The following is a 12,002-nucleotide window of genomic DNA, read 5'->3' as shown; positions in this document are numbered from 1 at the left end:
ATTTTTTTTTTCAGAGCTGCAAGCAAAGAATGGAAATTTCCAAACGCAGCATTGAGAGCTGCTGTACTGCTGACTGTCTGGCTCAGCCGGGGTCATCTGCTTCTCTAAGACATCAAGGAATGCCAAGGTAGGTCTGAGAGAACACACAGGCTTCCTCTGCAGGCAGGAAGGAAGATCTTTGCACTGCCTAAGAGCTGAGAGGGGAGGAGGGGCAGCAGAGGTGACACCCCCTGCTCCCTCCCCCTGAACAGGAAGTTATCCCACTTGACTTCTTTCCAGGGGCAGCTGGCTGGCAGGATTCGTGTTTTTTAAAGGCATTCCTAAGGTGGGCGGGGGATGCAGAAACATGAAAGAAATCTTTGTTGGGGTCTAATTTTGAAAGGACTTTACCTGGTAGATATATCATTCAATTATGTGACCTGCCCAAGTAATCAATATCTCTCTCTCTCTCTCTCTCTCTCTCTCTCTCTCTCTCTCTCTCTCTCTCTCTCTCTCTCTCTCATAGCCAGGCTGGCCTTGCCTCTTAGCTCTCCTCCCTCCACTTCCCAAATGCTGGGATTAAAGGCATGTGCCGTTATGGCCAGCATTAATTTCGAGTTTAGAATCTTCAGCTGTACCTCCCGAGACAACTCTATCTCCCATCCCCCATAAACCAAACCATCCACAAATATCCCAGCAGGTTCTGTCCCCACCTCGGCAATAACATCAACCGGCCTGTTCTTTCCACTGTAGCTACGTAAAAATACATTCCCATTCACAGCTGGTCCTGCCGCCTGAGTCAACAGGCATCTAATAGTTCCCTGAGATCTGGCATGTTCCTTCCACCCACGGATGCTGTTCCTACAGAAGTCTTAACAGCAGCAACTCCATGGAAGTTGGTGTCAGGGCTTCAGCTTCCTGTAGAAGACGCTGAAGGACCCTGAGTGGCTTCGGGAACAGAAAGAGTATTTCCAAACCGAAGCCGTGTGGGTTTTGTCTGACTGAAAGTTTTGTTTCTGTCTTTCACCACTCAGGACGTTCTTAAGAAACAGGTGCAATCTATGAGTTCTGTTTTCTGCCGTCTCATGGTACCAGGGAGAGGACTGCAATGAAGGGTTTTTGACATCCTTGTTCTTTATAATATTTTTATTAAAACAAGTTTGATAACAATGAAGAATTTCTTGCAAGAAGATTTTTAAAAAAATCACCCACCGGCTTCCCGACTATAAACCCAACACTTAGGAGGACTGTCACAAGTTCAGGGCCAACCAGGTCTACAGGGTGAGCTATCTTGACAAACTAAAGAGGAGGGACAGAAGTGGCTCCATTGGTGAAATGCTTGCTCTGCAGGAGTCAGGACCTGGGATTGGATGGCAGGTACCCTTGTAAAGCCAGGCATGATGTCATGCATCTTTAATCCTCTTGGTAGGGAGGCAGAGACAGGAGGATTCCTGGAGCTCACTGCCACCAGTCTAGCCAAACTGGTGAGCTCTAGGATCAGAGACAACCTCTCTCATAAAAACGGGCTGAAGAGTGGTTGTGTTAGACATTCATTGTTTACCTCTGACCTTCTCGCACATACACTTGTACCCCGAGAAACACAATCATACACACACACACACACACACACACACACAGAGCAAATGAGAAAGAGCAATAATGGGGGAAAGTCATCAAACAGCTATCGAGTAACGGAACTGCCCTATGTCTGTCAGTTCGACCCCATCTAAACAGAGAGACATCAGTGGCTAACAGTAGTGGGACACAGAGTGATGAGCAGTATTTCATGTAGGTCTGTTTAGACATTAGTCCCAAAGATGTTCAGTCCAGCCAATGGCTGCATCTGGGATAATGATCTGCTTTGCATCTTTAATGGGTTAAAATCGAGCCCCGTTCCCTAGTGAGATTCATCAGGTGGGTGCGGGAATGTGGGTCTGGGCCTCATCTACGAGCCCTATTCTCCTCCCCCACTGTGTCTGTCATGTGCTAGAGGATAATGGTCCCCTCAGTTGAAGAGACTGATGACTCACAGCTGTGGGTGGAGTGGAACAGACAGGTATGATGAATACATCTTTCCCTGTGAGACCCAGAGACGACTTTTAAAAATTCGTGGTTGGGATGCATGCTGCTCTAGAGTATGATCGATGGCTTGGGATTTCAAACACGGCCAGGTTCTGTCCCTCCAGTCTTCCTGCTGTCTGCAGAGTCACTTTGCAGTGGCCCTGAGCAAGAACTGGAGCCGAGTTCCAGACCCTTCCAATCCGGGTTGGATTTTTGCCTCTCTCTGGCTCTGGCTACCAGAATGGACCGGAAGTAACTGTGCTGAGTCCAAGCTGAGCCTCACGTGGCTAATTCCACCTTCTCTCTTGAACCTGCCACTGCTGGCTGAGCATAGGCCAACATGTAGGAGGATGACTGAATGTGTACAGAGGGATGAATTATCCCAGTGGATGGTACCCTAGGCTCACAGTGGATGGTACCCTAGGCTCGCAGTGATGGTACCCTAGGCTCACAGTGGATGGTACCCTAGGCTCGCAGTGATGGTACCCTAGGCTCACAGTGGATGGTACCCTAGGCTCACAGTGGATGGTATCCTAGGCTCACAGTGATGCTATCCTAGGCTCGCAGTGGATGTACCCTAGGCTCACAGTGGATGGTACCCTAGGCTCACAGTGATGGTATCCTAGGCTCACAGTGGATGGTACCCTAGGCTCACACTGGATGGTACCCTAGGCTCACAGTGGATGGTATCCTAGGCTCATACTGGAGGGTACCCTAGGCTCACACTGGATGGTACCCTAGACTCACACTGGATGGTACCCTAGGCTCACAGTGGATGGTACCCTAGGCTCACAGTGATGGTACCCTAGGCTCACAGTGATGGTACCCTAGGCTCACAGTGGATGGTATCCGAGGCTCACAGTGGATGGTATCCGAGGCTCACAGTGATGGTACCCTAGGCTCACAGTGGATGGTACCCTAGGCTCACAGTGGATGGTACCCTAGGCTAACAGTGATGGTACCCTAGGCTCACAGTGGATGGTATCCTAGGCTCACAGTGGATGGTATCCTAGGCTCACAGTGGATGGTACCCTAGGCTCACAGTGGATGGTACCCTAGGCTCACAGTGGATGGTATCCTAGGCCATCGCAGTGCACTGGGGCTGGCCCTTAGGCCAGGGTTTGCTGACCTTTAATCTAAAACAACGTGTTACCCACAGAAGGATTGGTACCTATTCTGGGATCCCAGCAGCTCCACTTAAGTTCATCTCTGTCATTCCGGAGGAGAAGGGAGACAACTGGGTTTACTTCCGGTAGAAGAAGGTAAGAAGGGACTGAGGGTGAGGCTCAGTGGATAGAATGCTTGCCCTAGTAAGCACAATCCCCAAGACTGGAACCCCATGACCACAAAAACTGGGCATGCTGGCATATGCCCACAATCTCAGCACTTTGGAGGTAGAAGCAGGAAGATCAGAAATCAAGGTTATCTTTGGTTACCTAGGGAATATGAGACCAGCCCAGGATATATGAAACCTTATCTCAATTTTGGAAAAAAGGGGAAAAAAAAAGAGTGGCAGATGAAGTTCAGAGACTGCACTGAACACGTATACAGGGAACAATTAAAAGCCTCTTAGCTACTTCCTCCTCAACGGCTGTTCGGTTAATGCTACAGGCCCGAAGGATCGAGCACTGTTCCATTTCCCAGCCTCCAATCTCTAACACCAATTTAACAAATGCACGCTGTATGTCTCGGTAAGGATGTGGCGCCACTCGTACTTTGCCTGCTTGGAGTTCCCCGAGTGTATTGTGCTGTTTCACGCCTCCCTAACTCTGCACACAATGTTCCTTCAGCCTGGAACACTCTTAGCCCTCTTCTCTTACTGGCTAACGCCTACTCACTGATCAGAGCTGAGCTCAAGGATACTGCCTCTTGGAAGACTTTCCCAGGAGCACCTCCACCTCTCGCGCTCAACCTCCGGCCACATGCTTGGTTTCAGCATTCATCCTGCCAGCCCAACAGTGAAAGCGCGCGCGGGGGGGGCGGGGGGGTCGTCGGGGGACCGGGGACTGTTTCTATGGCGCTAGGCACTTACTGTGTGCCGACACTGTCGGACAGAACCATCTGATTGAAAATGTCCACATCCCTGTGTCCTGTCGTTGTTCCTCAAGGCAAGCATACATTCAGAAGTACATGCCGTGAGTTCCTCCCACCTGTTGAGCAAACAAGATACACAGTGATTTATCATGTAAACTGTATACCCACTGAGGGCAACTACTGCGTCTTCTCACTCTTGCGGTACCCGGAACAGACTCAGAACGGGCAGCAGATGAACGGAAGCAAAGAGCAAATACTAACGCAGCCTGGAACACGTCTTCCGCGGTGTTCACTGCTCTCCACGGGGTCAAAATCGGTCAGTGACTTCCTGAGGTAGCTGTTATAACTATCATGGTGCATGATAATGACATATCAGGAATGGAAGGCGTCAAGAATTCTCTGGTAACTTTCCCAAGGTTGCACAGCTAGTGTGCGACAGAGCTAGTTCCAGAGGCTGTGTTTACAGCTGCGGGAGGAAAGGAAGGCTGCCGTGACTCAGCAGAAATCCATTTCCATCCTCAAAGAGGAAGTCAGAGAATGGAACTCTGAGGACCTGAGTGGTCCGATGGGCGTGGCTGCATGTGGGCTTAATAGCTAACAGGCTTGCATCACAAGGCCATGTAGGTGCTCAGTGTAGAGAGGTGGGTGGTACTGATTCTGTTATCTTGTTTACTCAGCATGGGGCCTAGCAGCCCACATACTGCAACAGGACGCTGTTTAAGGCCTCCATGACAGCAGTCAAGGCCTTATGGCATAACCCCTATGCAGGCCTATTCCAACGGACATTTTACCAAGGAGCATTTGGAAGACAATGTTGGAACTGTCTCTGAGGCTGCTAAACCTTGCTAGACACGGGCACTCTTTGTAAAATCACAACGGCCAGCTGCTCGCTGAAGTTTTTGGCAGTCCCCACAGAGCCTCCCAGGCAGTGTACCTTTCAGTGAGACAGACAAAAGCAGGGACACACAGTGACCGGCCCACAGCTGTCTTAGTACAAGCCTGCACTGCTGAAAAGACAAAAGCAGATACTTGGAATAGAATTTCGCTTCTGGGACAAGTATGAGCTTGGAAAACGATAGATCTGAACACCCACTGGGACGTAAGGAAATGAAAATGACCAGTTCCTGCAGACCCTTCACGTCCATAGTCCCTTTCAATCCTAAACAAACATTCTCTGCTTCTCAGACACACTCGACCTGAGTTCTACAGGTTATATGCACCCAAGAATGTGGCCTACAACACTGTAGCTGCTGTTGTTGATGTTGCAATGTCAAGAGGTTGGAAACCCCTTGCAGGTAATCTTCCCCTCAGAACTGGAGCCTCTCTAATGGTTTAAAGGGCTGAGCAGGAGCCAGGATAACCTCCCACAGGCTTCCAGTTGATAGTACAAAACACAACAGAAGCCAGGAAGACCTCCAGAACTCCAAATATCTGCATGGTCCCATGTCCCTGCACAAGACTATGCCCACTGGCTTGCCACCTGCTGAGGAATTTCTCCCAAAGACAATCATGCCCTGGCTTGAAAACTCCAGAAGCATCCATTGGATTTGTATTCATTTTCAGGGCACAGGGTCGAGTTTATAGCATTTTACTTTCCCATTAAAATAACCCAACTGTTGAGTTTGCAGCCTATTTTACCCAGATTGCAGATTAACAATTTAAAGCCATCTGCTTGGCAAGTATATCTTCCCGACTGACCATAAACTCCTTGAGGGTCGAGAACATAATCTTTCTCCTTTGGAGTCCCCTGTACAGATGATATGGCACAGAACTTGGCAGAGGTCAGAGGGACAGAGGACAAAGTATTTGGAGGACCCCCCACCAACACCCACCCATGCAGACACACCGTGCTCCAGTTCTGTGGCTGTCTTTGGGAGCACTTAAGTCTGAAATGCGATTTCCTCATCCGTAGATCCCTCTCTGGCCTCCCTACTTGTTGAGAAGATCAAATGAGATAATGCATGGGAAAGTATTGTGTAATCCAAGAACTGCCAGTGACTGAAACGTAAGGAATCCTCAGAGACGCACTTAGTAAGTATCTGATTGATTTTTAATGATAAGGTATTGTCTTCCCTCTTCTCCACAACCAGCCCCTTTAAGGATTTTATTTCCTGGAATTTAATTTTATTTGAGTAATAAAGCCACTTCACGTCTTCCTGATCGTGTGTGTTTCACCCCACAGTCACCTTAAAATTTGATTGTAATCTAAGCAAACCAACCCCATAACGTCACAAAGCACACTAGTCACGTCAGTCACCCAGGACTCATGAGAACGAATACATTCCGACCCCACTTCTATTTCAGAAGCTTTCTTGTGCCGCTACCAAACTGTGAAAATTGTACCCTCAGCAGGGATTATGCATATTCTTGTGTCAAGGCACACTCTGGATACAGGAGGCCTAACCTATGTCGTTGCTCTCTAAGTCCAGGCCAGCAGAGAACGTGAGAAATTTCACAGAGGCGACACTATAATTTGGCCTCTTAGAACACACCATTTATTTATAGTCCTGGTTCTGTATTTATTCTTAGCAAAGACAGCACAAAACGGGGTGCATTAGAAATCTTTCAAACGTGTAGTCTTTGCTCTGTTAACTAGAAAGACAAACAAACAAGAACAAAACAAGAGACACAAGGAGATGAGTAAAGTCTTAAATTCCAGAGACGAGTTTTTACCTGGTTCCCCCTTTTGTTCCCCCAAATAACATGAAAGTAAAAACATCCAGATTTTATACAACAGACAGAAACTAGACAGCGACAGAAGCACTGACTTGACTTAAGAACTATATCTCTCACTGAAGTAGCTCAATGTTTATTTTGAAACGCTACTTATGAAACTCTAGGAGCCTATTCTCTTCAGGTCAACCAAACTATGAGCCGTTGGATTTGTGTACAGGCTTGAGCTGTGCTGTTAACATACTGGACTCGGGCCAGTTTTGAATAATACCGGTAAGTTTATTTATAAAACCCCATTTAGGGGGCTGCCTTCCAGAGGAATTAATCAATCCAAAGCAGTTGTCTATGTTAAATACTCCTGAAGATAGGGGGAAAAAATAGTAAGCAAACAAACCAAACTCCTAAACTCATCATTGAACGTTCAACAACTGTAAACATAAAGTCAGTCCTGAAAGCCTTTGTTTGCATTTGAGACGGTCTTACTATGCAGCTCTGGCTAGCCTGGAAGTCCCTACATGGACCAGGCTGCTTTTAAACCTCCAATGATCTGCCTTTCTGTGCCTCTAGAGTGCTGGGATCATGGGCAAACACCACCACATCTGCCTTTTGTTGTTAGTTCCAGAAAGGAAGACCTTGCATGTGTCAAGCATACATTCTCAGCGGCGTGAGCTTTAGTTTTAGCAGATGACACTTATTGTATAGAAATACAGTTTAATGTTCAAACCTGATAGCAAGTTTATACGACTTTATTTTTGCCTAATTAATTGTTTTCAACAGACACGTTTCCTTCTCAGTCTCAATGCTTTCCTATGTCTCCCAAGGCTGGTAGGAAGTTAAATTCCTTTCACAGTCAGACCGGAAAAGAAAAATACCTAAGAGGAGACATGGTGGCTTTAAAATGTGCTGATTTATTAATTATTCTCTTTGCCGAACATGGCGGTAGGGTTGGTGGTGTTAGGAAGGCTGTGGTTTTTAGCAATGGAATGGTTCTTGATCCCTCTCTGTCCCAGTGATGTGTGAGGAGTGGTAAAACCTGTGGAGGTGGGGTGGGGCTGTCACACTGCAATCTCAATAGTAAAGGGTTAGGGTTAGGGTTAGGGGTTAGGGGTTGGGGTTAGGGGTTAGGGGTTGGGGTTAGGGGTTAGGGTTACGGGTTAGGGGTTGGGGTTAGGGGTTGGGGTTAGGGGTTAGGGGTTGGGGTTAGGGGTTAGGGTTAGGGGTTAGGGTTAGGGTTAGGGGTTAGGGGTTAGGGGCTAGGGGTTAGGGTTAGGGTCCACCAGGGACCGTAACCCATGCATTTCAAGGTGAACGTTTCTTGTGCACACAGGTTATTTACTTACTTCATATGTACTGCTAAGTATTTTCTGAGTACATTTTCCATAAAGAGCTCTCGTTCCAAAGACTTGTCAAAGTCTCTACCATCTTATAGTCAAATCATACTTCTATGGCATCTAATATAATTTAAGAAAAATAAACGAGAAGAGAGAAGTTGGGTAGAAGTTGTACGGCTTTAATAAAACTTGGGTTTCGCCTTTTATTTTGTCCCTGTAGGTAAAAAAAATCAGCAGCCTTCCTGTCTAACTGGTACCACTTGAAGCATTTGGTTTAATTTTAGGATCCTTGATTGCTGCCGGGAACAAGTGTGCTGCTGTGGCATGAAATGGAAGGTACCTGGGAACCAGGCAAGAAAGAAAAGCCTTTCTCCATAAGTAACGCACTCACAGAAGTGTAGAACGCAAAGAAAAGGACAAGTGATTTCACTGAGGCATATAAAGCAACATTTCATCCTCAAGTTCTTGAAAGAGCCAAACCAACTGTCACACACGCCTGTCACAGAAGCCTTTCAGTCCCTTAAAGAACAATCGCAAGGCCAACTGCACGGCTGGACAGGCAAAGCTGCCTGCTGCCAAGCTCCACGACCCAAGTTCCAGCCCAGGACTCACCCAGCCAAAGAAGAATGTTGACCTGATTTCCACAAATTGTCCTCTGATCTCTACATGCCCACAGACATTTGGGCAAGCATGTATGTGTCTACACACACACACACACACACACACACACACACACACACACACACACTAAAAATAAACACAAAATGAAAAACCACAGCCCAGCATGGTGGTACATGCCTTTAATCCCAACACCTGGGAGGCAGAGCCAGATGAACATTTGAGTTTGAGGCCAGCCTGGTCTACATAGTGAGTTCCAGATCAGTTAGTCAAGGCTACATAATAAGACCTATTCTCTCTCTTGTGCGTTCTCCCCCCACCCCCACCCCTGTCTCTCCCACTCTCCCCCCTCCTTCTCTCCTTCCCACCTCCCTCTCTCTCTCTCTCTCTCTCTCTCTCCTCTTTCGCTCACTCACATACACGTACACACATGCACACGCACACGCACACGCACAGGGTCCAACTAGGAATGCACCTCTGATAGTGACAGCTTGTCTGTAGTGCCATGCCGGTCCCCCTCTCTGCCTCTCTTTTCCTGACACTATGTGAACATCCTGCACATGGTCCTACCTCTGTGAACTCTCCCATGCTTCCCCCGCCATGATGGACTGGAACCTTAATGCAAACTAAAGCTCTCCTCAGGCAGGTTGCTTTTGTCCGGTATTTTTGTCACAGCTGCAAAAAAAGCTGACACGGATAGCAATCCACAATGAGTTCCAGCCATGGTTCCACCATTTCTGATGACTGGTTTCTCAGTAGAGAAAGCCAAGCACAAAGATAAACACATACTTATTATAATTATAATTCATTTCCAGGTGGGTGCTATGGGGGTTTTGTTTGTTTGTTTGTGTTTTGTTTTGTTGTTGTTGTTGTTGTTTTGAGACAAGGTCTCATACCAGAGCACAAACTGGCCTTGAACTTGTATCAATTCTACCTCAGCATCCAGAGTTCTGGGATTACAGACAAAGATTCTAGGTGGACTTGGAATTCTGGGATGGAAGTGTAACTCCTTCCTCCACTAAGTAGACCTGGAAAGGAACCTAGGCTTTGAAGGCAGTACCTCTCAGCCCTGTAGAAGAGCGTGGGTCAGGCAGTGGTATTCGTAGCTGTCTGTAAAAGACATCAAAGGAAATGATGACAATGAACTTCCCAAATTATCAAATGCCCCTGATGACCTTACACGTCATGGCTGAAAAACTAAAAGTTACATTTGTTCCTCAGCATACCGATGGCAAAATCTCTGAGACAGAGGTACGTTGCTTATTCAAGTCAAAAACAAAACATCAATAACAAAAAAAAAAAAACTTGAATGGGAAACTTTGCTTTAAAGACAATACCTGGGAAAATAAATGATCACATCAATAAATCTCAAGAAGAGAAGGGAAAAGCAATCATCTCTAAAATGAATAAGCCTAAGACGGAAGGAACATGAATGAATATACTTTGGAATGAGTTTCCCTTTCAAAAGATCTGCGAGACTAGGCTAAAAAAATTAAGATATGTATACGGAAGTTATCTCAAGAAAGTGACAAGATAGGAAATAGATGACTGGGAAGATGTGTGTTAAGCTAATCCAAATGTAGGAGTTGCAGCACTGAGGTCCGGGCAAGGCCACATGCACGAACTAGGAACCAAAGATTGAGGCTCCAGGCAGAGCTTGCGGGACGTTATACCAAACGCATTTGCCTTGGTTTAATATGGCGCGGCGATGTGTTTGGATTTACGGATAATAGTTTCTCCGTTGCCTTTCCCTGTTTCTCTTTGCAGTGCTGAGGACTGAACTGAGGGGCTGTGAGCGCTGGCAAACACCCCACCTCTGAACTACAACCCGGCCCTCCGGTTTGCTTCAATCCGAGGTCAGGGATATAGTGGGTGGGACTTCCTGAGGGAGAATTGAACCGGAAGCTTCTCCAGTTGACAGTCCTCTTTCTTCACTTCCTGTCGAGAATACACCTGTGAGAGCTACAGTCGTATGTGGCAGCTCCTGGCTTTGACTTGATAAAAGATGGCAGGATGGGAAGACAACTGCATCTCAGACCTTCAGGGAGACAGACAACCGCATCTCAGACGATAAGGGAAGACAGACAACTGCATCTCAGACCTTTGGGGAGACAGACAACCACATCTCAGATGACGTGAAGTCAGACAAACGAATCTCAGATGATTGGAAGACAGACAACCGCATCTCAGATGATCAGGGAGCCAATATTCCAGTCCCAGACCTCCTATCTCCAAATATCTTCACGTTTGAGAAAAATGCATTTCTATTTACTAAGTCTCCATTCTCTGGTTATGTTTTTATAGGCATGGGAGCCTAACTCCCGTGGAATAAGTACAAACATGAAAGCAGTGTTAAAAAATGTAAGCTCTTTGCACTGCAAACGAAGCACAAAATTAAAAGGGGAAATCAAAAGCCAAGAAGTGTGTGGTGGTGCAAACAAACACGATGGTCGGCCTAGATGTCCTCCTACCAGAACGCTCTAGAACAGGACATGAGAAACAGGCAAAGATGGCCAGGACTATAGACTCCAAGGCTCACAATCTGCACAGAGACAAGTGTATGTTTTTGATTAGCAAATAACATATAAACCGTATTTTTTTATATACAAAAAGGTGATAGGCAACATTTCATGGAGTGTTTACAAAATCAATATACTTGACCAGAAAAGATGAAAGAATGCTGTGGTACAGGGAGTATTAGAGAGGGCCAAGGTGTCCAACCTTTCTGTGATTGAGGGGGGTTATTAATATAACAGTCATAAATTTTATCACGATTCCCCTGCCCCCGATTAGCATTTCCAAGCCTGTCACTAGCTCTGTGTAGAAGAGCCAGGTCGTCAGATGGCTGTCACTGCTCCACGTTGAAAGGGCCAGCAGCAGGCAGGAGGGTCGGCATTTCTCGGATTGGCCCCAACTGAGCGGGGAACACAGGCTCTACCACAGAGTTCAAGAGCACCAAAAGAATGTTAAATGGATGGATTGTTACTCACAGGAAAAGAAACAGGCACCATGCTTCCAATTATTCTTCACTGCAGACAACTAGCTGTTTCTGCTGGCTGGCGCGGTCCCTGCTTGGGGGCACTGCTGAGGAAACCCTGATGAAGAGGGATGAATGTGGCCAGTGAATTTTTTTTGACACAGCCCCAGCTATATTTTTGCTTATTGCTGGCAAGAGAACACGCGGGAGACAATCGACAAAACCGTTGTAAAGACGGCTCGGAGGACAAGAAGTCTTTATAGCCCTTCTCAAATCGAAACGTTTTATACTGACGACCGTCATCTCGGACATAGGACAGGCTTTCTTAG

The 12,002-nt window shown here is 46.8% G+C and overlaps 1 protein-coding gene and 1 long non-coding RNA gene across 6 annotated transcripts in view; both read right to left on the bottom strand.

Annotated features, from left to right (window-relative positions):
* The window catches only part of Mkln1 (muskelin 1), a 311,316-nt gene that overhangs the window by 241,580 nt on the left and 57,734 nt on the right, over positions 1 to 12,002 (bottom strand). The window contains 1 exon segment of the mRNA NM_001429298.1: positions 4,073 to 4,190. The gene's annotated coding sequence lies outside the window, so the exon portion shown is untranslated.
* The window catches only part of Vamp5l (vesicle-associated membrane protein 5 like), a 174,337-nt gene that overhangs the window by 104,601 nt on the left and 57,734 nt on the right, over positions 1 to 12,002 (bottom strand). For 4 of the 5 annotated variants that reach the window (NR_190448.1, NR_190446.1, NR_190445.1 and 1 more), the window contains 1 exon segment: positions 4,073 to 4,190. This is a non-coding gene — a long non-coding RNA (vesicle-associated membrane protein 5 like). 5 annotated transcript variants of the gene reach the window in all.

Source organism: Rattus norvegicus, chromosome 4 (assembly GCF_021556685.1).
Source record: "Rattus norvegicus strain SHRSP/BbbUtx chromosome 4, alternate assembly SHRSP_T2T, whole genome shotgun sequence".
In the NCBI taxonomy this organism is placed as follows: Eukaryota; Metazoa; Chordata; class Mammalia; order Rodentia; family Muridae; genus Rattus; species Rattus norvegicus.
Note: the sequence above shows the minus strand (reverse complement) of the source record. Positions and strands in the feature narration are given on the sequence as shown.